Below are 24,310 nucleotides of genomic sequence, written 5' to 3' on the forward strand. Positions count from 1 at the left end.
TCTTTGAAAATCTGGCTGGCGCTGGTTGTATTCCACGCACGTTTTTTGTGTTAAATACGCTAGTAAGACTGCCAAAGTAGTGCTGTAATCACCTTTCTCTGAACTCTGTGAGGCAGCCCTCTCATCTCTTAGGACATCTGCTTAGATATAGCACTATTTGCCAACTTCCAGTCTCGGGATGCCGCCGGCTCTTCCGTGCTTCACAAGCATCCTCAGCCGCCCCTCGGCGGACCCCTCCTCTCCTAAGCCTGAGATTTCTCCTCCAAACGAAAGCCCTTCCACCGCGGCCCTTCATTGGTCTACCAGAGTGTCGTCTTTATTTCTCTTTGGAGACGGTATACTGCTCTTTTTGTTTCACAGTTCATATAGTTCCGGGCTCACGAGGGGCTCAGGAGAAGTTGTACCTTGGCTTCCTAAGGAAACCGTGCGCAGAAACACTTGCCGCCCCTCGCACCCTGCGTGGATCGATCAGACCAGTTCGGAGGCGTTATCAGTGGGCTTTTTAAGAAAGGAGAGTTTTATGCTGGGTCGAAGGACCATATACCTCGCCATGTCCCCACAAGTGCGGTTTGGTCCGGGCTGCGGAACCCCCGGCTGGAAGCCCACGGTCCGGCGCAAACGGCGGCCGCTACCTTCAAAACCCCGCGGCGGATCCGGCCCGGCCCGGAAGTGCCCGGCGCGGGAGGGAGGGAGGAAGCGCCTCGCGAGCCGCCGCCGCCGCCGCGCGCACGCGCCCTCGCGGGCTGGGCTGGGACTGGAGTCGCAACTCGGAAGCCGGAGCCCGGCGGGCCCGGGGCGGGGGGGGAGGGTTGCGCGGGGGCGGGAGCGGCGGAGGCGGCCGCCCCTGGCGGCGGGTTTGTTTATCCCGAGGAAGAAGTTTAGGAGCGGGAGATAGGGAAGGAGGGCGGGCCGGGGAGGAGGGATGCGGTTCGGCGGAGGCGGCCGCCACAGGGACTCGCCGCCATCACCTCAGCCGGAGAGGAGCCGCCGCCGGGACTGCCCGCCGCCGCCCCGAGCGTCCGGGTAAGTGCCCCTCCCCCTCCGGGGTCCCGGCCGCAGCCTTGGCCGCTTGCCGCGCGCTCTTCCCCGGGACTCACCTGCAGTGGAGCTCAGTGGCCTCCCTCTCCCCCATTTCGGCGCCCCCATCCCTCCTGGTCCCGGACCCCCTCTCCTGAGGCGTGCCTTGCGCTCCCGCCCCTCAGCCCCACCTCCGCCCCCTGGACCTCCCTAACATCGCAAGTCTGTACCTCCCCTTGGGAACCACCCCCCGCCTTGATTTCCCAGCTTCCGTCGGCCGGGATTCCCCCCGACTTCCCTCCACCAGTCTTGCCCCCTTTTCCTGTCTCCCACCTTTATACCTGTAGACCTCCAAGCCCTCCGCTTTCTGCCCTGGTCTCTTCGTCCCACCCTGAGTACTTCCCACAGCGAGAAACTGCTTCCCACCCCCGCGTTCACGTCCGTACCTCCTTGTCCCAAACATGTACCCTGCAAACTATCCCTGTGAGCCCATTTTAGGGTGAGTTCTCAGGTCTCCAGCCAGACCACTCGGTACCTCCACCCCATTGCAGTGGCTGTGCCTTCTACCTCCCTACCAACAAGCACACACTGCTCTCTCATAAATTCTCTCTCACGTGCACCAGGTGCCTCCAGCTAACTCTGCGGTTTAGGGTCCAGGTCCTGACTTTGCCCCTTTCTACTCCTTTCTGCTATCCTTTCCCCTCACTTCTCTTGAATTTATGCATTTGTGTACTGAATCACAAAAAGGGAAGAGGAGGGTAGGATTTTCTCCCTCAAAGCAGTAGATTAGCAGAAATAGGATTCACCTGCTTATTCCAACTTTTGGCTTCTTTCTTTGTGAATAGTGTCATACCTTTGAGGCTTCTGATGCTTTGTATTTGAATACTCCTGGGCCTAGATTGATTATAATGCTCATCTTTACAATTTTTCCTTATAGCCGAATCTCCTGTTTCGTAGACTGAAAACTTAAGTAATAAAATTTTCATACCTTGGAAAACTACATCTCTCCTGCCATCATGGGAAAGGTGGACTATTTCAAATTATCATCCTATTTATTCTTGAGAGAAATGGTGCCTTGGTGCCTAGTGGTTAAGAGCTCAGGCTCTAGCTGAACTGTCAGGATCTAAACCCCTGCCTTTTCAGTTACCGGCTCTGGCCTTGGGCAAGTTATTTAATCTCTATGCTTCAGAATTATTTCGGCTGTAAAATGGGGATAGTGATGAACATCATAAGATGGTGGTGATAATTGCATAACTTAATGCAGGTAAAATACAATAGTGCCTGGCACGTGGTAAGAGTTCTGTAATGGCTTTCTATCATCGTCTCCTAGCTTGGCTTGGTTTGGCTATTGGTAGGTTAATTTTGAGAGAGGAAGGTGGGAATGGAAAGCTGTCTTGTTGCCTTTTTTTTTTTTTTTTTTATTTAACACCCTTTTTGATGTAGCTATGATTCATATTTTGTTACTATATAAATTAATTCCTTCTAGTGTGAAAAGTACAGAGTTTTAGCTCCCTGTTTGCAAGTAAGTTACCGGGCTACAAGCAGCTCAGTCCCAATTTCAGGTACCTGTTTGAAATTTTAAAATTTTGTCCTTGTTTGGAGAATAACTGAAGTTGAATTGATAGAGCAGAATTTATCATTGTGAAAAATGATGATTTTACCAATAAGAATTTTAGTGCTGCAATTAAACACTCAAAACTGGTCGATCCTTCACACTTACCTGCTTTATGTTGAATTGCTATTGAGGATAGAGCTATGGCTTAATTCAGAAGACTGGTGGTTTTTCTCTCTTTTGTTAACATGTTTTCTTTATCATGCCTTGATGTTTCCCAAATTTTACTCCCTCTTTAAAACCCTGACAATTATTTGTCATACTTACTTACCTCCTGTGCATTATTATTTTCTTGATACTTTTTTTAAACAACTCATTAAGTTGTTCAAATAGGCACTGTTAACTTTAGAGTTGTTATAAATAGTAAAAATTTGAAATCACAATTTGCTGTCCTAATTAATGTAAAAATATGTACATCTGGAACTATCAGAATAAAGAAGTTTGCCTGTGTAGCTTCAAATTTGTTTTGTGTCACCAATGGAATGTACTTTAAGCCTTGGGTGACACTACCTTTGCCTGTGCTGTTCCCTGGCCTAGAATAACCTTTGCTCTTTCCCCTGCATATCCAAATTCTACCTGTCTTCCATCTCTTGCTGCTTCCACCTCTGGCATTTCCACTGCCAGCATTGGTTTCTGTTTCTTGGCTTTCCTGCTGTCTGTATTCTGTATTTTTGGCTTTGAATAATGCAATGTCCCAGTTTAAGAAAAATGACTCCTGTGAAATCATACTTTTAAAGTTTATAGGAGCTTTCAAGGAATGGAATAAGATTGACAATTAGTATCTACTTTATGTTGAGGAGTATGCCTTTGGTTTTGTAACTGTTCATCCTTTCCAAAAATATTTAATGAGCATCTACTTCATGCAAGTCACTGGGGATACATAAAAGCACCCTTCTCAACCAGGGGTCCAGTAAATATCAAGCCCTAATGCTCATTACAAGCCCCAAGGTATGTAATGAATCAACTACTCTCTGTACCTAAAATGGTACTAGCCATGTCCTATCCTTGAGAGAGAGAACTGAGGAAATAGTCACTTAACTCAGTTTCTATAGGGTTTAAGTCTTTAAGAAAAGTTCCATTAGAGGATAATAATACAGACTCTGCTTTTTTATTATTTTTTTTTTTTGTAATTTATATCTTGGTGTGGCACTGACAGACAATAAGCAAGTAAATGGATACAATTGTTTTATAAGAGCATTGGTACTATTAAAGATAATGATTGCTAATACTTATAAAACACTATGCCACCTACTCTTTCAAATGATTTTTCTATATTAACTTGTCTAAACCTCTTAACAATCCTTTGAAGAAGGCTTTACTGTATCTCCATTTCACAAATGAAGAACCCGAGAAATAGTGAGATTATTTAACTTCCACAAAATTACACAGCTAAGGAAGCAATGGAGCCAGGCAGTGTGGCTATAGAGTCTATTACCCTTTGTTGCCTCTGAGACCTTCCCACCTTCCAATTCTTTGTTGGTTACGTTAGACCAAATTTTTCACCTTTCTGAAAAACCTTTTTTTAAAATCTTGACAGTGAGGTTTCCTTGTCTTTTTACGTTGTTTAGGGAAGTAAAGGAGATTTAACTTTTATAAAGCACCTGGTATACATATTTATCCCAAATCTTACATATGACTAGATATTAAAGGAATTTACATTTCAGTGATTCTGCTCACAATTTTGTTTTCTGACTTAGATTTATTCACTTAGCTGAAGTTTATTGAACATCTGATCTGTGTCAGGCAGCGTGCTAGGCCCTGGTGACTCAAGTTATGGAAAGCATGTACCTGTATTCTTGGGGCCAGAGGGTGTTGGGAAATAAAGAAACTAACCAAATAGTTACAAAAATAATAATTAGTTAGGATAATTGCCACAAAGGAAAATTATTGTAAACAACGAAAGCCCACTAATGTATCAGGGAATGTTTGAAGAAATGACTTAGGCTAAAGCCTGAAGGGTAAACCGGAAGCACCCAAGTGATGCTGGGAAGTTCAGCTTCCTAGAACTGAAAAGTTCTGTAGAGGCTGGACCTTAGCCTGTGAGGCTGGGTGATGTGGAATGAGACTGGAGCAGATCACAGTGGTCAATTTTTGCTAAGCATTTTGTACTTAATCCTAAGCAGTGGGAAGCCACTGGAGAATGTCAAATAGCTGAATGTCATTTAAATTTGTGCTTTAAAAACATCACTTGGCTGCTCTGTGGAGACAGATTGGAGAGAGGCAAGTGTAAAGGCAGAGAGACCAGTTAGGCCAGAACTTCTCAAACTTACCTGTGGTGAAGGACCTGTTTTATTTTGTTTTACTTTCTGATTTGTGCTGGTACTTTACTAATAATAAAATGGATGTCATGGCAGTGTCTGTCAGATTGCTATAAAAACTTCTAAATGCTTTCTCTCAGTTTCTGTATTTACCTTATCTCACACCAGCAATAGTTCTTGGGTCAGTACTGGTCCACAGATCACACTTTGAGTAAAACTGAGTTCAGCTGTTACAGTAATTTAGGCAAGAGATGATGGAATCTCGGATCCAGACTGGCAGTGATAGAGATAAAGTAGCTGGGTTTGACAAATATTTGGGAAGTAAAGTTGATAGGATTTGGTGATGGATTAGATTTGAGGGTCTAGGGAGAGGAAAAAGCTGATTTCCAGGGTCAGCAGTTCTTGTGCCTAACAGGGAATACTGGGGGAGGAGCAGTTTTTTCTTAGTTTCTGGAAACGGGGTTGGGGGGAGTATTGATCATAATTGTTTGGAATAATTAGTATATAGCTGATAATGAATGTCTTAGTGTAGAAGGTGGGGGATGAGATTGCCTAAGGAGAGAGTAGAGAGAGAGAATATAAAGGGATGCGGTCGCTATGAATCTTCAGCATTTACATCAAGAAAAAATACTGAGAAGATGTAGCCAGAGGTTGGAGGAAATTTTCCTTGGTATCACTGAAGCTAAGGCAATAGACTGAAAAAGGAGGAGTGGCTAATCAACTATGTTGAATGAAGCTGAGAAGTCAGTTAAGTTGGAAACTGAAAAACGCATATTGTTTTTAGCAACCTGGAGAAAATTTTTATGTCTTAGTAGTCAGTCCGTCCATAAACCATTTGATGATGAATTTTGTTTTAATCTGCCAAAGCAACAATCCTATATTTAGGATAAAATTATATCTATAGCATGAGCCATATCTTCCTTCTTGAGCTCAGACCCATGTTTCTATTTATCACCATCTGGATGTTCTATAAGCATCTCAAACTCTACAACTCATTCATTCAAAACATTCAGATAGAATGTTTTTAAAGTACTGTTTATCAAGCATTGCATACTAGACTTTTAGGAATGCAGTTAGACCTCGGTGTCTAGGGGCAGTGGACAGTTAAGTATTTTTTAGTGTGATTAGTGCTGTCATAGCAATTTATTCAGGTTGCCTTGTAAGCACAGAGAAGGGGCATTAAGGGAACGCTTTTTAAGGAAAGAGTGCTGGGCAGAGTGTTTCTGAAAGACAAGTGGGGAAATGGAGAGGACAGTGCAATGATAGAGGACTTTATTTTGAAAGCATGCAAAGGCTAAGGCAAGAAATTGTAACTATAGCATATGGGTAGTAGGTTAGAGAGGTTGGCCATAGTATTCAAAGGTTTTTCTCCTGGACTTGTACCTCTTTCTGTTTGCTGTTTTGATTAATATCCTCACCACCCATTTAGTCACTGACCATGGAGATATCTCTGAATACCTTCAAGATTTAAAGATTTTCTTTGTCATAGTATTTATTGTCCAAGGTGGTGTTTTGTTTTTGCTGGTTAGCTTTATATTATATATTACACCTGTACTTGTACAATCATTAAGTAAGTAACTGATAGTATAACTTAAATATTTTGGTTATGCCTTTTTTTTTTTGATGGGAGAAATTTTACACATACAACATTTTCTCAAATTTAGAGAATTGAAAGTGAAGGCATTGGTGGGGATTGCTGAGAGTTTACTGTTAAACATCAGGTATATGGTCGTTGAAAAGGGCTCAGTGGAATAATAACAGTCTGCTGGTACCTTAAATGCTATTTTAGATAGTTGTCTAAATGTCCCTAGACTTAAGTCTTGCACCATAGTAGAACATAGTTCATCTTCAGGGATTACTTTATGAAGAATGCTGTTAAAAAAAAAAAAAGCCATCGCCATTGTTGGCAAAAAGCTTAATTGACGAGATTAAAGTCTCACAGAAAATAGTACATTAGAAGAGAAAATGATGTTAAAATGGATTTTTAAAACACAGTAAGTAGAAGTTCTAGAAGACATCTGCTTTAAAATAACAGGAGGGTGGGCTCTACCAAAACTTTTGCTTCTGAAATACCTTCTTAAGTTCTTATAGAAACATTGCTTTATTCTGATCTGCCAAGGCAGTCTTCCTTACATTTTATGTTAAATTGTAACTTTAAAAATTCATTTTTATTAGTTCTTGCTGGTTTTTGCTCTTGTCTTCTCCCTGGTTTTTAGTTTTAAATCTTAATAAATTCCTGTATGGCAACTGTATGCTTTTCATATATTATGGTTCTTACAGGTACACTTTCCCAGGTCTTTTATTTAGATACATAAGTAGGACCCTTCTGATACTCTTCAGACTTGTGTACATGTTCTAAAGGAGGACAGGATAATTATTAGCATTAAATTGTGAATTGTATCATATAACTATGCTAAACAGAACTTTACATAGATAAAAAATAGATGTAAGAAATTTTATCTACAAATATAAAATTGCGTTACCTCAAACTATGGTTGGTATAGGTTGTTTATTCACTTAAGCAAAAAGTAATACAGAAATAAAAATAATTAAAAGTAACAAAAAAGAGGTTTTACTGTGATATTAGGTAATTCAAGATCTCAAAGGTTGTAGTGTAACTAAGAAGTAGTTTGATGCTTTTTAAATATATTTGAAATTTGTTAACAAAGAAGATATCATACCATTGTTTCCAGTCTGGGTATGTTTTCTGAAGCAAATTTCACAGTTTTTCCTTATGAAAATGCATTTGTACCTGCCCCCCTCAGATGAAGTGGTTTTTAGTTAAGGAGTACAGTTGGTTCAAGGTAGGTTTTTTTAGTTGTAATTTGGATAGAATTTTTGGTGTTTTAGTGGGAAATTCCTGTGAAAGGTAGTTTTCATCCTGTAAGACAAAAAGCACCCCCCACAAAAGGAATATTAATTCATCCTGAAATTATCGAGACAAGCATTGGCCCAGGAATATTTAAATGATTTGAATTTTATTTAATTAATTAGTGTGTGTGTGTGGCGACTCTTAGGATCAGTTTAAACCTTTGTTAACTAGTTATTCAACATGGCGGTTAAGTTTAACCTGTCAAGTTTTGTTAGAAAAGCTCAAGTGGGGCATGGGCACACACCAAGCATATTTGATCATTTCTGACTGCATTCAAAGTGTATTTTTTAAAAGTTAAAATGCTTTTTCATGTTAGCGTTTTATCAGAGGCATTTGAGAACTGGCTTGAATCAAGTGGTATTTGGAAGGTATCTTGATTTATGCTTTACTGTTGATAATTTCTGTTTTCTCAGGTGTCTCATTTTCACTGTTGTTTTATCTGTCTGCCTTTCCCCCACCCAAGTCCAGTTGTATAATGAAACCAGTATTTTTTCCTAGCAGAATATAGCCAGGTTTTGTTGAACATGGGCCTAGGAAACTGACAACTTACTACAGTGTAAACATACCTTTACATGGGATTTTCCTCATAGGTCATTTTGGTTTAAAGGGAAGAAATATCCTTTTTTAAAGTAGTTATACCAGAGTTGTCAAGTACTTTAGGTATTTTATCTCATTTACTTCTTATCACTAACCCATGAGGTATATATAGGTCATACCATAAGCTTCTGAATCATACTTGCCATCAATTACCAGATGCATTATTTTATGTACTCCAAGGAGGGAGAGCACTGTCAATTACAATTGTAAAATGCCAACAATTTCAGACATGATAAAATATGAAAAAAAATGGGATCGTAGAATTTATGAAATGTGCTATTAGTGGTGCTTCATTTTATGGTTGTCACCCAAGGCCCTCAAAATAACTTCCCAACATCAAGTGAAGTCAGGATAAATTTAGTTTTGCTTTACTTCAGAGATTGCTAGGTAATGTAGCATAGAAGTTAAAAGAGAGCATCCAGTCTGCTTTTTAATAGCTTTGTGACTTGAGGCAAGTTACTTAGCATCTCTGCCTCAGTGTTCTCATATGTAAAAAGGAAAGGATAACAGGATAACCTTGTAAGAGTTGTTATAAGAACTAAATGAGTTATATTTACATTTAAATAGTGCTTTCCACGTACAGTGTTTTGTGTAAATGTTGGTTAGTTAAAAAGGGTGATGATGTTTCTGATCTAAGATATATTAAGTAGATGGTGTGCTTGAAAGGAAGGGAAAAAGAGCCTTATCAAGTGGTTTATTGGTGTTTTGTGCATTTTATTAACTTGTCTTTTAAGTATTACATTAATTTGTCTTTTAAGACTAATGTAAGATTGTAGTCTTGATGTTTTTGATATTTAAATTGGTACCACTGTATAAAGATTCAGCTGAAATCTGCTTTCCTTTTAATTCTGTTATGACATATTTAGTCAGAATATTGACATGCTATGATGGATGTCTTAAAAATAACCTGTGATATACTTAACAATTCCTGTCAACCTCATAAGGAATTCATTCAGAAATATTTTTAAAGGATTTCAATATTAAAGAACCATTTAAAAATTTTAGTTAAGACATCCAACTTCTGCATAATGAAGTATAATGAGGAAAAGTAATGGTGAGGCTGTTTTTATTTATTTTAATGGTTTTAATATGTACATGTTTCTGTTGCTTCATTTGAGATTTGGAATCTTGTCATGTACTCTGATATAAAAATAGGTTAAGGCCTTCCTTTGAACTTATTTTTTCCCTATTCCCACTTTTGCCTTTTTTTGTTCTTTTTGTTTTGAGCTCACATCATCCATTTACTCTATAAATTGACCAACTATTAAATGCCAGGTTCTGTGTTTACAGTGATAAATTGTAAATAGCCCTTGACCTGGAAGGCTCACTATTGGGATTTATTAATACCGTGTAGTCATTGAGTAAGTTACGCACGGTGCTGAAGACTTGATATACACACTCTTTTTGTTTTAATCCTCATAACTACCCTGCTAGTGTAGGTCATTACTTTTCAAATGTTTCCACTAAGTAAATTACAGAGAACAGTGAACTCTTGGCAGATGGAAGGGTGGTGAAGATCTGAGTGTGGTCTAGGTAATGGTGGAGAGAGGAAGAGCTTTGGTGTTAAAATTCTTTCCAAATTACTGTTTTCTCCTAAAAAGATTTGACTTACATTCTGTTACTTTAACATAGCCTTCTTTGTTTCAATATAAATATGTACTAGATTAGCATAAGACAAGATTTTTTAAAGTATTCTGTCACAGTTTCAGGGTGGAGGGAACGTGGCACTAGGAATCGGATTTTATTCTAAACATTTAGGCATCATGGTTGCTTTTTTATTTATTAAATTCTTTTTGCTTTTTTATTTTAGATGAACTTATACTGAAGTATAACGTATATTCAAAGGCATGCATGTAACATCATATAGCATAAACACTCTAGTGTCTGGCTTCTTGCCCTAAACATCTATTTTTATGTGATCCATTCATGTAGTGTGTAGCAGTAGCTTATTCTCATTCTGCAGTATTACATTCCATTGTATGACTCTCTTTCTCCCTCTCCCTCTCTCTCTCTCTATATACATACACACACACACACACCATAATTTATCCATTCTACTGGTGATGAACATCTAGGTGGTTTCCAGTTTTGAGTCATAATGAATAGTGCCCCATAGAATATCTTGTACATATGCACATGTGTATATTGCTGTAAGATACGTATTTTCTAATAGAATTTTTGGGCCATGGTGCATGCTTTTGTTCAGCTTTGGTATGTATTATCCAGTGTTTTCCAAAGTGATTGTACCAATTTATAGTCTTTTCAGTAGTGAATGAGAGTTCTGTTTGTCCCACATACTCTGAAACATTTGCTTCATATTGCTTGTTTCATGTATTTAGCTCTTCTGGTGGGTGTAAAGTGGTATTGCTAGTTTTTCAAAATAAACATGATTCCTTTCTTCACTCATACCCACATACCCCTCCCATGTGCATACCAAGGGAAAGTGGAATAGAGACGTTTGTTTTCACAAGACCCATGAAATGATTCTGGTTGCCTAGTTAGTTGATAAGATAAGGATTATAAAACAAATGTCAGTATAATTTAAGGAAAATGAGACTGTCATGAAAACCACAGCCTCACTGTATACTGACTTTCTGACAAATGGTGCATTTGTGCCTAACTATTGCTAAACATGGGAAAGGTGGTGAGATTTTGCAAGCTAGTGAAAAGTTCTGTAGGCCCTTTTATTGAGTGAGTGTGCAACGTTGGCCTAACTAATTACACAATGCTGAAATGTACTTGCTCTTACTTGACTGTCTACCCAGATTGTAGGTTGTGTTCATTCATTTTTTTGTGAGATTTTGGGAAATGCTGTCTACACAGCAGAGCTTACTCAGTTTTCAGAATTTGAAAGTTGAGCAGATTTTATTGTATGCCCACAGCATGCTTATGTGTTGTTTTATACTTAATTTCTTGTTATTTATGAAGTTTTACTTGTGTCACAGGAGGCTAGTATGTGTTATTTTAATTATCAAATTGTGTAGTGAACACCAGGGATGTAAAAAATATTTTTGCCTGTGTATCTTCTTCTGGGTTAGGATTGTGGTTAGTCTCTTCTCCTTCCCCAGTGAGTGTAGATCATGTTAGAATCTTATGTAGGGAAGCACCATTCCTGTACCTTTTGAGAATCATAATTAATTGTTGATTTCTTCTATGAAGACACACATAGACTCATAACTGCAGATTACCCCATGGTATTCCCTTTTTAACGTTGTCCTATGCCTTTATGGAGCTACTGTTTTTATATTTGACTTTATTTCTTACTGCTGCAAAGTACTGTTCCTCAGTAGTGCAGCTGTTTGATAAATACTTATGCTCTATGTATTGATAAGTAGTTACTCATTATTGCTAGTCATAAGAATCTTGGAATTATTAGCTCATCATCCAAAGAGCTGAGATGGCATTCCTGTACTTACAATGTTCCCGTGAAGTATAAGAAAAACTGTTTATTTTGCAAAGCATTTCCTTGAGAGACAGGACTATTGGTGGATGGCAGTAGCCTCCTTTTATTTAGTCTAGTTTGACCATGTGTTACATCATTTCAGAAAATACTGGATTAAAATCCAGGGTCTCCTAACACGTTGCTTTTCATGGATCATTTTGCTTCATTTCTCTCTATTTCTTTTTCCTTTTTTTTTTCCCTCTCCCCTAACCCCCTATAAACTAAGCAGCTGTGTGAAATGTTTTCCTTATAAGGAGGACTAAGCCATTGTAATGGTTATGGACTTGCAGGGTGTAATGGCATAGACATACAGATTCCCTACTATTGTTTATCCTAAGGCATGCAATTTTGCCAATTTTTTCCTCCTAGATTTTATAGTTTAGAAGTCCCTGAAGTGGTAGTTTCTTTTGTCTTTTTCAAGGATGATGGTTTTTCCTGCTTTTGTCTAGGATAATACTACATCTTTTGGCCCAGCATCTTGTCTGATTTAATATTTGTAATGACTACTTAATTTTTAATGAAATACTGTTATTAATAGTTGCATTAAAATAAGACTTAGTGAGTTTGGTAGAATTTCTATTTCCAGCAGCTGCCATGGTCTAGTCTAGCAATAGGTGAGACACGTGTAAAAATGAGTTCTGTCTTTAACAAGTGGTAAAATCCTGAAAGTAATCTAAGTACATCTCTCTTCCCCTACCCTTCTCAGATGTAGTGTAACCAGCACCTTCCTTTAGTGACAACATCCATGATTGGAAGTGGGCTGGGATATAAATGATTACGAGCAGCGAAGTCTTTTTGGTCTCAGATATTGATAAGAGATGCCTCTGCCCTTAGACCATTTTGGGTACCTTGTCTTTTGCTCCATGTTCATGTAGCTGGGAAGATTTATGAAGTCACAAGGATGGCAGTTAGTGGTATGAGTGGGAAATTTTAGGTTATGTAAACTGAAATAGTGGTTGAGCAATCCTGCCATAGAATGTGTAAGCAGCACTCACTGTTCAGTAAAGCTTTGTATGATGATGGAAATGTTCTATGATCCCCACTTTCTGTTATGGTAGCCACTGGCTACTTGTGTCTTTGGAGCACTGAAAATAGTCTGGTACAACTGAGGAGCTGAATTTCTGGTTTAATTATTTCATTATTTGGTAAGACTTTTATTTTGCAACAAACCCTTTTGAAATCAATTAGTTAAAAACAGAAGTACGTATTAAATGAAAGCATACACTTAAGAAGCTGCTATTCTGCTTTTTAAAAAGATTTTCTACACCATTGCTCAGCAACCCAAATAGTGGAGCATACAGTGGGTGGTTAGATCGATATAGAATGAAAGGTTTACAGAACTGTTGTGATAAAAGAACAAAGGAGTGAAATGTTAAGCCTGCTTGCTAGAGAGTTCTTGAAGTAATGCATTGTGGGTTTTGCATTTGCTAAGGAAGTGAAGCCATAAGGACCTACTTAAGAAAAATGGGAAGGACTCAGGTATTGGTAATAAGAGATATTGGGGGATTAAATTGATGACAGAATAGAAATAAGTTCTGTTATTAAAATGATATACTCAAGTTTATTTTCATAGTTGGTCAAGCTTTCCTAGGTAGTAAGTTCCAAGTCAGAATGTTTGAAAAAGATTGCTAAAATTTGAAGTGGGTGAGATCATTCAGGAAGGTAGAATTTTGATGCTGGTAGGCGAGAAGTCCACTGGAATGCAGTCACCTAGGGTGATGGCAGGAATAGTGAAGAAGACAATGGAGACAGTGGTTGAAGTCCTCTATAAAGGAGCCTAACTGGAAGAGAGGTGAGTAGGTGATAGCAAGGGAGAAGAGTGTAGGAGAATTGTGTTTACCAGTGAACTCATGCAGTTGCTGTACAGTTTTGTTAGGTTGGGAAAGTGGTCTGGAAGCAATAGTGGTGAGTCAGAATAACTTTTAACTATTTCCGACTCCCTTTTCTAGATCCTTCACAGATATAAGAAAAGGATATGATTTTAGCAATTCTGCTTTATCTGCTCTAGTTAGGTATTTGCCTCTCTGACCTTATCTTTGTTTCTCCAGTGCCTGACCTATTTAGATACTTAAATGTTTGCTCAGTACATGCTAGACAAATGTGAAATTGTACCAGTATCCTAGAATTCTAGAACAAAGAACATTGCTTAGACTACTTTTAAAAAGTGATTTGAAAACTAATAAAAGGAACTGTTACTTTAACACAATTGAGTTTTCAAAGTATGATACTAATTACCCCAGTTTTAATTAGACATGTTTGTATTTGAAAGGGTAATACTGGAAATGAATTATAACTTTTTACATTAATTAGTGGATGGTAGGTTATTAAGGGTTATTAGGTTATCTGAGGGGCTATTTTTGATTTTTAGAGGTTGAAAAGAATATATTGCAAAATCGATACGTATCTTTTCAGATATTTCAACAGTTACTGCACCTCTAATCTCTGGCAACTGGTTACTTTGTTTCCTTTCACTGGAGCATTAGGCTCTTGAGGAAGGAATTGTAGCAGATTAATTTTGGGCAATATGGGTAAAGAAGTCTTCAGTAATTTAAACTTTTTTGACCATAATTGAGCAGGAGGAGGCATATGAAGGCAAAAGACTCCATTATGCTTTTGTTAAAAAAGAAGAAAACAAAAAGCAACTGTAGAGGCAAAAGCTTTAATCAAATGTTTACTCATATTTTCCTAAAATAAAAGAAGTGAGAGGGAGTCTAGGAGAAGGGTGAGGGAGAGAATATGGCTTTTATTTTGGATGAAGGTTTTAGGACTCAGGTAACTTTGAACAATGCCTAGGGTTAATGTGAGTGGTTCCAGAATGGGCAAGTAACTGTGCAGAAGCTACTGTGAGTGCTTTACAGATCTTATTGCCTTTAATACTCACTGTAATCTTTCTGAGTGAGGAGTTATTCCCTTTCTGAAGACGAGAAAGCTAAGGGCCAGAAAGGGAAAGTAACTTATTCAAGGATTATAAAACCCAAAAAAGGGGCTTTTTAAAAAAAATTTTTTGCGTTGTTTCATGCATGAATCTTATGGGTACATTTCCGTGAGTTTTGACAGATGTAACAACAGCCCAGTCAAGATGTATATACATCATTTCCATTCCTCTGAAAAGTTCTCTTGGAAGTTTACACAACTCCTAAGAGATAATTTTGGACATCAGTCTGTCTTTTTACAACTACACCTCCACATAACTTGCATTAAAAGGGAGAGGAAAGCTGTTAGAGATAAGCAATGTGAGAGCAACAGAGTTCATAGTTCACTTAATAGCTGATGAAGAGCCAAGTGATAAAGGTTGAAAAAGCAAAAATAAAACCTCAAAAACATATTTAGGCAAATTTAATTCTTTTCTTCATAGTTCATGAAATTAATAGTGTTTTGTAAACCAGTTCTATTTTGGAGTTTTAAAGTAGATACTCATACACGTTAAACTAAATTATTCAGTGCTTTCTATGAACCAGACACTATACGAGAGATTTTCTATAGATTCCCATTCAATACACGAGTCATTTGAGATAATTACCATTTATTATTCCCATTTTACAAACAAGACAATTGAGACCCAGAGAACTTACACAGCTTCAGAATTTGAACCTAAGTCTAAAATCAGAAGCCAGATTCTTAACCTGAATAGTGTTCCATGGATTATTCTGCAATACTGAATTATATCTGTACTTTATTTTCTAGGAGGCAATAAATTATGTACATCTAGTAAATATGGAATACTTTCCCTTTAGTTGACTTCAAATCTAGTCAGTATATCTCAGTGGTTACATAAAGGTGAAAATATAATAATCTCGAGTTCAGCATATTTGATGAATTGGAAAAATCATAGTATTTTCAGTGAAAAAATCCTGGATTCAATTTTTGAATTTTTCTGGGTTTTTTTTTTGTTTATTTTAAACTCTATGGTCTTAGATCATATTGCTTCTGTGTTTCAATTTCCCTCTCTGTAGAATACTATCTACAGAATCCTGATCTATTACTACTTCACAGGGTTGTTTAGAGGATCAAATGAGGTAATATGTATGAGTAAAATTCTAAAGGACGAAGTAAAATCTTATGGGGTATTGTATTAATAGCTGCAATAAATTTGATTAGTGAGAGGCACTGGTTATGAAAGTGCTTGGGAATAAGGAGTAATTCATTTTACTGAGGAAAATGGTATAGGAGTGTAGGTTGGTTGGTAAATGTTTTACAGAAGAGATGACAATTAAGATGGACAAATTAAAACCCAGTGTTGATTCTTAGAGAAGGGATAAAATTAAATTATTTATTGTTTGTTAATTGAGATAACTCCTCTGAGTTGGATAAAAAAAAGTGTATTGCTATAATTTATAAATTAGAGTATAAATAAAGATTTTTACCTGGAGGACCTTTGAGATCTAGTTCAAATTATGAGGCCAGGGGCTGTCTTTCTGTCATCCTTCCTTGTTTCCATAGGGCTTAGCTGAATGTAGATTCCCCCAAAATACTCCAACGGGTCAGGGAATGAGAGAGGGAGAGAGAATAAAAGAACAGATGAATGAGTAAAAAAGAGAAAAGAACAGTAGGGGTCTTACAACTTGGCTGTAGCGAATAGTCTTCCGACTGCTAGTCGTGTCCCTTTTTGGTTTACCACATTTTATATGTTACTGTAATTTAAAATCTTACCTCATGAGGTCTAATGACCATAGTTATAATCTCTCATGCTAACTATTTATATAAGGCTGATTTTTTAAAATCCTAGTACTGTCTTTATAAGATTTCTGGAAATAGCATCCTTTTAAAAAGTGAAGTATTTGCTTCATATATTTTAAGAGGATATGGCTCTTAATATAGATGCAGATAGGCTTATAGTTTTCTTATTGTGCCTTGTATATTTACATAATTAATTTTTATTACATAATTTATTATTAATTACATTATTTATTTATGTATATTTATTACATAAATAGTAAGAAAACAATTGAACTTGTGGCAACTAGTATGAAAAATAAATCTAGCCATTTTTAAATGATGATTTTTAAAAATGGTTGCCAAAGATCCAGAGTGTCCTTAATATGTAATGTTACAGGAAAAGGAATCAGATTCTGAAGTGATCGATAGTTGATTTTTTTTTTTTTTCCTTGGAAGTTCATTGCAGTGTGAGGAAATTATGTAGTGATGTCAAGTAAGTCTTTGCCTGCGGGGTATGAGTCTTACTATATAAACTTACGGTGGAACTGGATAGGATTTAGTGATTCTTCCCTAAATGCTTTTTATAGCCAAAAGCTCAGGGATATGCAAAAGGGCATGTGGTCTGAAACCTAAAAGGGCTAGGAGTAGAATCCAGGTCTCTCAAGACATGGACCCCAGGGCTTTTTTCCATTTTTACCATTGTTAAGGAAAATGGTATTGTGTCTACGTTAAGAAATGTTAAATGGGTTTTTACTTTTAATGTTTTTTTTTTTTTAAATACATTAAAGCAACAGAAATGCAGTTATTTTTCTGGGGTTACAGTGTGTGTACACAGGAGTTCACCTGAGTTTGCTTTCTTTTTCTTTTTTTTTTTTCCTAAGGGAGAGCCTTGGTGTTGAGTGACAAGGCAACAACAGTAAGCAAGGGCTTTACATCTCTGCTTGTGTACAGACCTTCATCAGCATGTATTAATGGCTTTTAGGAATTACCAAACTGAGAAAGAATTGGTATTAAAATAGCTGTATTTTGCCTGCTCTAATAAAGTTTCATATATATGAGCAATTAAAACTACCTCCTTACTTTCAGTATTAGAGGATGTTGTAGATTACAAAAGAGGTAGCACTGGCATAAGACCTTGGGAGAAAGAAATTGAAAACACCCCAACCTCTCAGGATAATACTCAGGTAAAATGGAAGACTTAGATAAGTGGAGGACAGATGGATAGCTGCGGCAGCGATGATGAGATTTCTGTATTGTTGGTATTAGTAGCCTTCTGGCCTAATCCTCAGACTAAAAATGTGGTTCTCAGTATGAGATCCCTAGACCAGCAGCATCAGCACCACCTGAGACCTTTTTTTAGAAATGCAAATTCTAGGGCCTGACCCAGACCCACTGAATCATTAACTCTATGGTTGGGGCCCAGTATTCTGGTTTAACAAGCCTTACAGGTCATTCTTATGCATACTTAAAAATTTGAGAATCACTGCCCTAGAGAAATATAAACCTGTGTCTACCATTTGTAGTCACTCAGAGGCTGAGACTGCTTGATTGGACCATATCAAATTACTGATAGTCTCCTGCTTTTGATTTATAAAATCTTGAAACTTACCAAGCTTTAAAGAAAAGTCAACTTTTATTTTGGGCAGAGTTCAGACTGCTAAAATGGCTGTTTCACTTAGGCCTTCAGTGGCCAAACTCAGGAAAAAATTAAGGGCCTGGGTAAGTAGACTGTAAGGTAAATGGAAGTATTTTCTCAACCTGTGTGTGTGTGTGTGTGTGTGTGTGTGTGTGTGTGTTCGTTTTAAACTGAGGCCCTGTGTAATATCGTCATCATCAACCATGACTCATGGGTGCTCCTCCAACACCTTCCAGCTCTTTTGGCTTTTCCCTTATATAGGAGTATATGTGATCAAGAAGGAGGAATGGTCTTCCTACCATTTTCCATTTTTTTTCTCTGATTGTTCAGAACACTTCCATTGCTGTATCCTTCATCACCCCCTGTTCCTGCCCCCTGAGATTTTCACTAAGACCTGTGTCTAGATATGCTGCCACTGAGTTGAATCACTCTACTGGGAGTCACAGCTGTTTCTGTTTTAAAGAGGAGACTTTTCCTCTGTGTCATATGCATTTTAGTGAACTTTAGATAAACTTTAGAGAAACTGGTTTTAAGTGATTGGAACTACAAGATGGCTTTTCTCTCTCTTTGTGTCTACATTTGAGTTAGCTATTCCATTAATTTCCTCAGCCCATTTAATCAGTCCTCTCCCTCTTTTAAAAAAACATTTTGAACACTGAGCATTGTGCTAGGCTTTGCACTACAGAGATGAATACAACACAGAAAAATCTTTACAGAGAACGTACTTTAGGTAAAAACACAACTGTGCACATAAAACTAACTAGTTAAAAGCTGTAAATGAAGGGGGGTGATGGAGGCAGGAGAGAGATTTAATGTGAGATGACTATGGCAGCTAGTAACCAATCTCAGTTTTTTAAATGGGCATACTGTTTTGTGTACTGCCTTTCCCCCCCTGCTTATAATACTTTTTAAAAATAGAAGTTGTAATTATATTGAGATTCTTATTACATAAGAGTAAAAAGAATAGGAAATTACCTTTCCACTCCCAGTTCCACTTCCCACTGTAAATTGCGCCTGGTTTTAATTCTGTTAGTGGTTTCTATTAATAATGTTCTTTTTTATTTATTAGTTCTGGACACTGTTACCTACGTCTGTGAATGATAATCTTGTTCCTCTCCTGGCTTCTTCAATCTCCAAATTATTGGACATTGTGGGGTTTTTTTTTTTTTAACATTTTTTTTATTGATTTATAATCATTTTACAATGTTGTGTCAAATTCCAGTGTAGAGCACAATTTTTCAGTTATACATGAACATGTGTATTTTCATTGTCACATTTTTTTCTCTGAGCTACCATAAGATCTTGTATATATTTCCCTGTGCTATACAGTATAATCTTGTTTATCTATTCTACAATTTTGAAATCCCAGTCTATCTCTTCCCAACCCCCGCCCCCTTGGCAACCACAAGTTTATATTCTATATCTGAGTCTATTTCTGTTTTGTATTTATGCTTTGTTTGTTTTTTTGGTTTTTTTGTTTTGTTTTGTTTTTTTAGATTCCACATGTGAGCAATCTCATACAGTATTTTTCTTTCTCTTTCTGGCTTACTTCACTTAGAATGACATTCAGGAGCATCCATGTTGCTGCAGATGGTGTTATGTTGTCAGTTTTTATGGCTGAGTAGTATTCCATTGTATAAATATACCACATCTTCTTTATCCAGTCACCTGTTGATGGACATTTAGGCTATTTCCATGTCTTGGCTATTGTAAATAATGCTACTATGAACATTGGGGTGCAGGTGTCATCCTGAAGTGTAGGGTTCCTTCTGGATATAAGCCCAGGAGTGGGATTCCTGGGTCATATGGTAAGTGTATTCCTAGTCTTTTGAGGAATCTCCATACTGTTTTCCACAGTGGCTGCACCAACCTGCATTCCCACCGGCAGTGAAGGAGGTTTCCCTTTTCTCCACAGCCTCTCCAGCATTTGTCATTTGTGGATTTTTGAATGACGGCCATTCTGACTGGTGTGAGGTGATACTTCATTGTAGTTTTGATTTGCATTTCTCTGATAATTAGTGATATTGAGCATTTTTTCATTTGCCTATTGATCATTTGTATGTCTTCCTTGGAGAATTGCTTGTTTAGGTCTTCTGCCCATTGTTGGATTGGGTTGTTTATTTTTTTCTTACTGAGTCGTATGAGCTGCTTATATATTCTGGAGATCAAGCCTTTGTCAGTTTCATTTGCAAAAATTTTTTCCCATTCCGTAGGTTGTCTTTTTGTTTTACTTATGGTTTCCTTTGCTGTGCAGAAGCTTGTAAGTTTCATTAGGTCCCATTTGTTTATTGCTTTTATTTCTTCTAGGAGAAAATTTTTGAGATGTATGTCAGATAATGTTTTGCCTGTATTTTCCTCTAGGAGGTTTATTATATCTTGTCTTGTGTTTAAGTCTTTGATCCATCTTGAGTTGATTTTTGTGAGTGGTGTAAGGGAGGGAGTGTTCTAGCTTCATTGTTTTACATGCTGCTGTCCAGTTTTCCCAACACCATTTGCTGAAGAGACTGTCTTTATTCCATTGTATATTCTTGCCTCCTTTGTCAAAGATTAGTTGACTGAAAGTTTGTGGGTTCATTTCTGGGCTCTCTATTCTATTCCATTGGTCTATATGTCTGTTTTTGTACCAATACCATGCTGTCTGGATGACTGTAGCTCTATAGTATTGTCTGAAGCCTGGGAGAGTTATTCCTCCAGCCTCTTTTTTTCTCTTCAGTAATGCTTTGGCAATTCTAGGTCTTTAATGGTTCCATATAAATTTTATTATGATTTGTTCTAGTTCTGTGAAATATGTCCTGGGTAATTGGATAGGGATTGCATTAAGTCTGTAGATTGCCTTGGGCAGTGTGACCATTTTAACAATATTGATTCTTCCAACCCAAGAGCATGGGATATCTTTCCATTTTTTAAAGCTTCTTTAATTTCCTTCATCAATGGTTTATAGTTTTCTGTGTATAATTCTTTCACCTCCTTGGTTAGATTTATTCCTAGGTATTTTATTATTTTGGGTGCTATTTTAAAGGGGATTGTTTCTTTACTTTCTTTTTCTGTTGATTCATCATTAGTGTAAAGAAATGCCACTGATTTTTGAACGTTAATCTTGTAACCTGCTACCTTGCTGAATTCTTTGATCAGCTCTAGTAGTTTTTGTGTGTACCTTTTAGGGTTTTCTATATACAGTAACATGTCGTCAGCATATAGTGACACTTTTACCTCTTCTTTTCCAATTTGGATCCCTTTTATTTCTCTCTCTTGTCTGATTGCTGTGGCTAGGACTTCCAAGACTGTGTTGAATAGGAGTGGTGATAGTGGGCATCCTTGTCCCAGATTTTAGTGGGAAGCTTTTGAGTTTTTCACCATTAAGTACTATGCTGGCTGTTGGTTTGTCATATATAGCTTTTATGATGTTGAGATATGTTCCCTCTATACCCACTTTGGTGAGAGGTTTTATCATAAATTGGTGTTGAATTTTATCAAGTGCTTTTATTGGACATTGTTAATGTTACAGAATCAAGGTGTTTGCATTTTGTAAGTGTAATTTCTTTTTTGCTTTATTTACAAACTAATTCTTAAAATTTTAAACCTGGGAATATTTATAACATGATTATATAAACACTGTAGAACAAAGTCATGGCCTCAGAGAATGAAATGTAATCCTATGTATATAAAAACTTGACAAATGGAAAATTTTCTAAGTGTCAAATTCTAGTGGTTTCTCTGAGTTTTTGTTTGTTTGTTTGTTTTCTTTCTCTTCCAAGACCTGTTCAGTCCTATTGTCTTTTTCAGTCTCATGGTTTTTTTCTTTAGATTTCTTTTTCATTTGGTTAGAGCTGTGCTCTTCAAAACAAAGCATCCACATAAACGGGTTATTATACAAGATAATTTGGGGAGAGGGTGTCAGAATATATTAAAAACTAAATTATTTAATTCTTATCTGATTATTTTTAATTTTTACTTTGATATGCTTTATATTGTACATAATTATATTAGTACAATAATATGTTAATTTATAAATAGACATGACACCACATGGTTTTTACATGTGTCATACAAGAAAGTTTGAAGTTCTTTGGGTTTGTTGAGTAATTTTCAGTATAGAATGACAAGCTTTTCAAGTATTTACTATCTGAAAATATCCTTTATTCAGCTTGCATTCCTGAATGATTCTGTGTATGAAATTCTAACTTCAAAATTTTTCTTAAAAACCTTAGAAGCATTTGTCCTTATGTCTTAACAGCATTCAGATTTCAGTGTGACCTGCTTCTCTGTAGATAACATGAGAAGTTTTAGCATTTTCTCTTATTTGGTGGAACTATGAGGTTTTACCAGGATGTGTCTAGGTCCAGATGTTTTTTTTGGTAAGCATTTATTGTATTTGGTGAGGCCTGTCTGGGAACCTGTGTCTTCCTTGAGATCATGGAAATGGTCTTCTGTTTTTTTCTCTTTATATATCCTGTTATTTCTGTTTTTAATCACCTTCAGGAGCACCAATTGGATCTTCTTTTGGAATACTGGATCTCTCCAATCTGAACTCCAGGTCCCTAACTTTTCTTATTTCTTAGATTTGTGTTTTTAGTTTGTCTCTTCACAAGTAATCTTTATCTTTTATTTTCCATTAATTATTTAATTTATTTAATTAATTCCATTAATTATTTAATTTGTTGCTTATCTTGCCCATTGGATTTATTTTGTCATATATATATATACACATTTGTGTGTGTGTGTGTGTGTGTGTGTGTGTTTGTGTATGAGGGGGTAATTAGGTTTACTTATTTATTTTATTTTTCGAGGAGGTACGGGGGATTGAACCCAGGACCTCATGCATGCTAAGCATGTGCTCTACTACTTGGGCCAGATCCTCCCCTCAGTCATTTATATTTTTAACTAACAAGAATTCTTGTTTTCTGACCACTTTTTCAAAGCAGCTTACTTTTGTTTTATTTAAGTGTACCGTTCTGTCCCCTGAATTGTCTCCATTTCTACCATGGTTATTTTGTTTTATTTTACATTTTGGGGTCTTTTCCCAAATATGATTTTCTCTTTTGTTTCTCTGCTGATTTGTTCCTATCTAATTGACTTCTCTGCTAATGTGTTTCCATTTATCTGCCTTGAATTTCTCAAAATTTCTGATCCACTGGTATCATCCTTTCTTATTTTCCAGCCCTGATATAACCTCATTCTTCTATAAAAATTTCTTGTCATATCATTGGTAAGTTAGGAAATAAAAGAGACAGAAACATGTGCTTACTTTACTGCTTTTAACTATGTACTGATTTTAAAGTTCCCTCTTGGGTGCAATATCTGATCCAGGCATCTAGAAATTAGAAAATTGGTAGAAGGCCATATATCTGTTACATGAGTTTGGAAGAGGGTATGAATACCCTTTGTTCTTGGTTTTTTAAAACCAGATTTTGTTTGTTTATTTGTTTTTTCTGTTACTAACATGCTGGAAAAGGACATCTTTAAGAATTTAGTATAAGCTTAGGCTTGAATCCAGGTAGGCAGGCAGGCAGGAAGGCATTGCCATATTTTAGCATTATAATCCTGGGCATATTACTTATTAGCCTTTTTGCACTGTGGTTTACTCACTTGCAACACTGGCAGAGGCAGTGATTACCCTTCTCGTAGAGTTATTTTGGGAATCAAATTAGATAAATACTTAAGCCTGGCATATAGAAAGTCTTTACCAAATATCTATTCTTGGTATTATTATGTTGCTTCTATTCAGGAAGAAAGTTACACATTTTAGATAGCGTTTGTAGAACAGATAAATTTCTTCAAAGTCGGCTATGAAGTGGATTATTACAACATAAATTTTCACAGTGATTTTCTGTATAATACTGAAGATGCTTTTGCAGAGAAAAATTCCCGTTATATGAGTTGAAAACTTTACATGAAGAAGTTTGTTGGTGGCTTATTGGACTTGGTAGCAAGCACACAGGGGTTTGGCTACTAGATATTCTTGTTCCCACTTAGTAAGCACCTAGCGAAAAGTAGCAGGCCTCTGCATGATTAGGCTCATAGGGAGCCAATAAATAACACTCATCTTGCTGTATCATTGTTGTGTGTGTGCACTTCTGTGAGGCTATGTTTTTTGGTCTTTTTGAATATGCTGGTAACTCCTCTCCCCACCTTCCTCATATCTCATACTCTTAAATTGTCCAAAAACTCAGCTTCTTATTCTGCTTCTTACATCAGTTCCCTTTATCATTGACTTGTCTGT

General features: G+C 37.1%; 1 protein-coding gene across 4 annotated transcripts in view; it reads left to right on the forward strand.

Moving 5' to 3' along the window:
* The first annotated feature begins 865 nt into the window (after positions 1–865).
* The window catches only part of SPOPL (speckle type BTB/POZ protein like), a 61,356-nt gene continuing 37,911 nt past the window's right edge, over positions 866–24,310 (forward strand). For 2 of the 4 annotated variants that reach the window (XM_074363583.1, XM_074363585.1), the window contains exon 1: positions 872–1,023. The gene's annotated coding sequence lies outside the window, so the exon portion shown is untranslated. Of the gene's footprint in view, positions 1,024–24,310 lie in introns of all 4 variants that reach the window. The other 2 variants (XM_074363584.1, XM_074363582.1) reach the window with 2 other exon arrangements.

Source organism: Camelus bactrianus, chromosome 5 (assembly GCF_048773025.1).
Source record: "Camelus bactrianus isolate YW-2024 breed Bactrian camel chromosome 5, ASM4877302v1, whole genome shotgun sequence".
NCBI lineage: Eukaryota > Metazoa > Chordata > Mammalia > Artiodactyla > Camelidae > Camelus > Camelus bactrianus.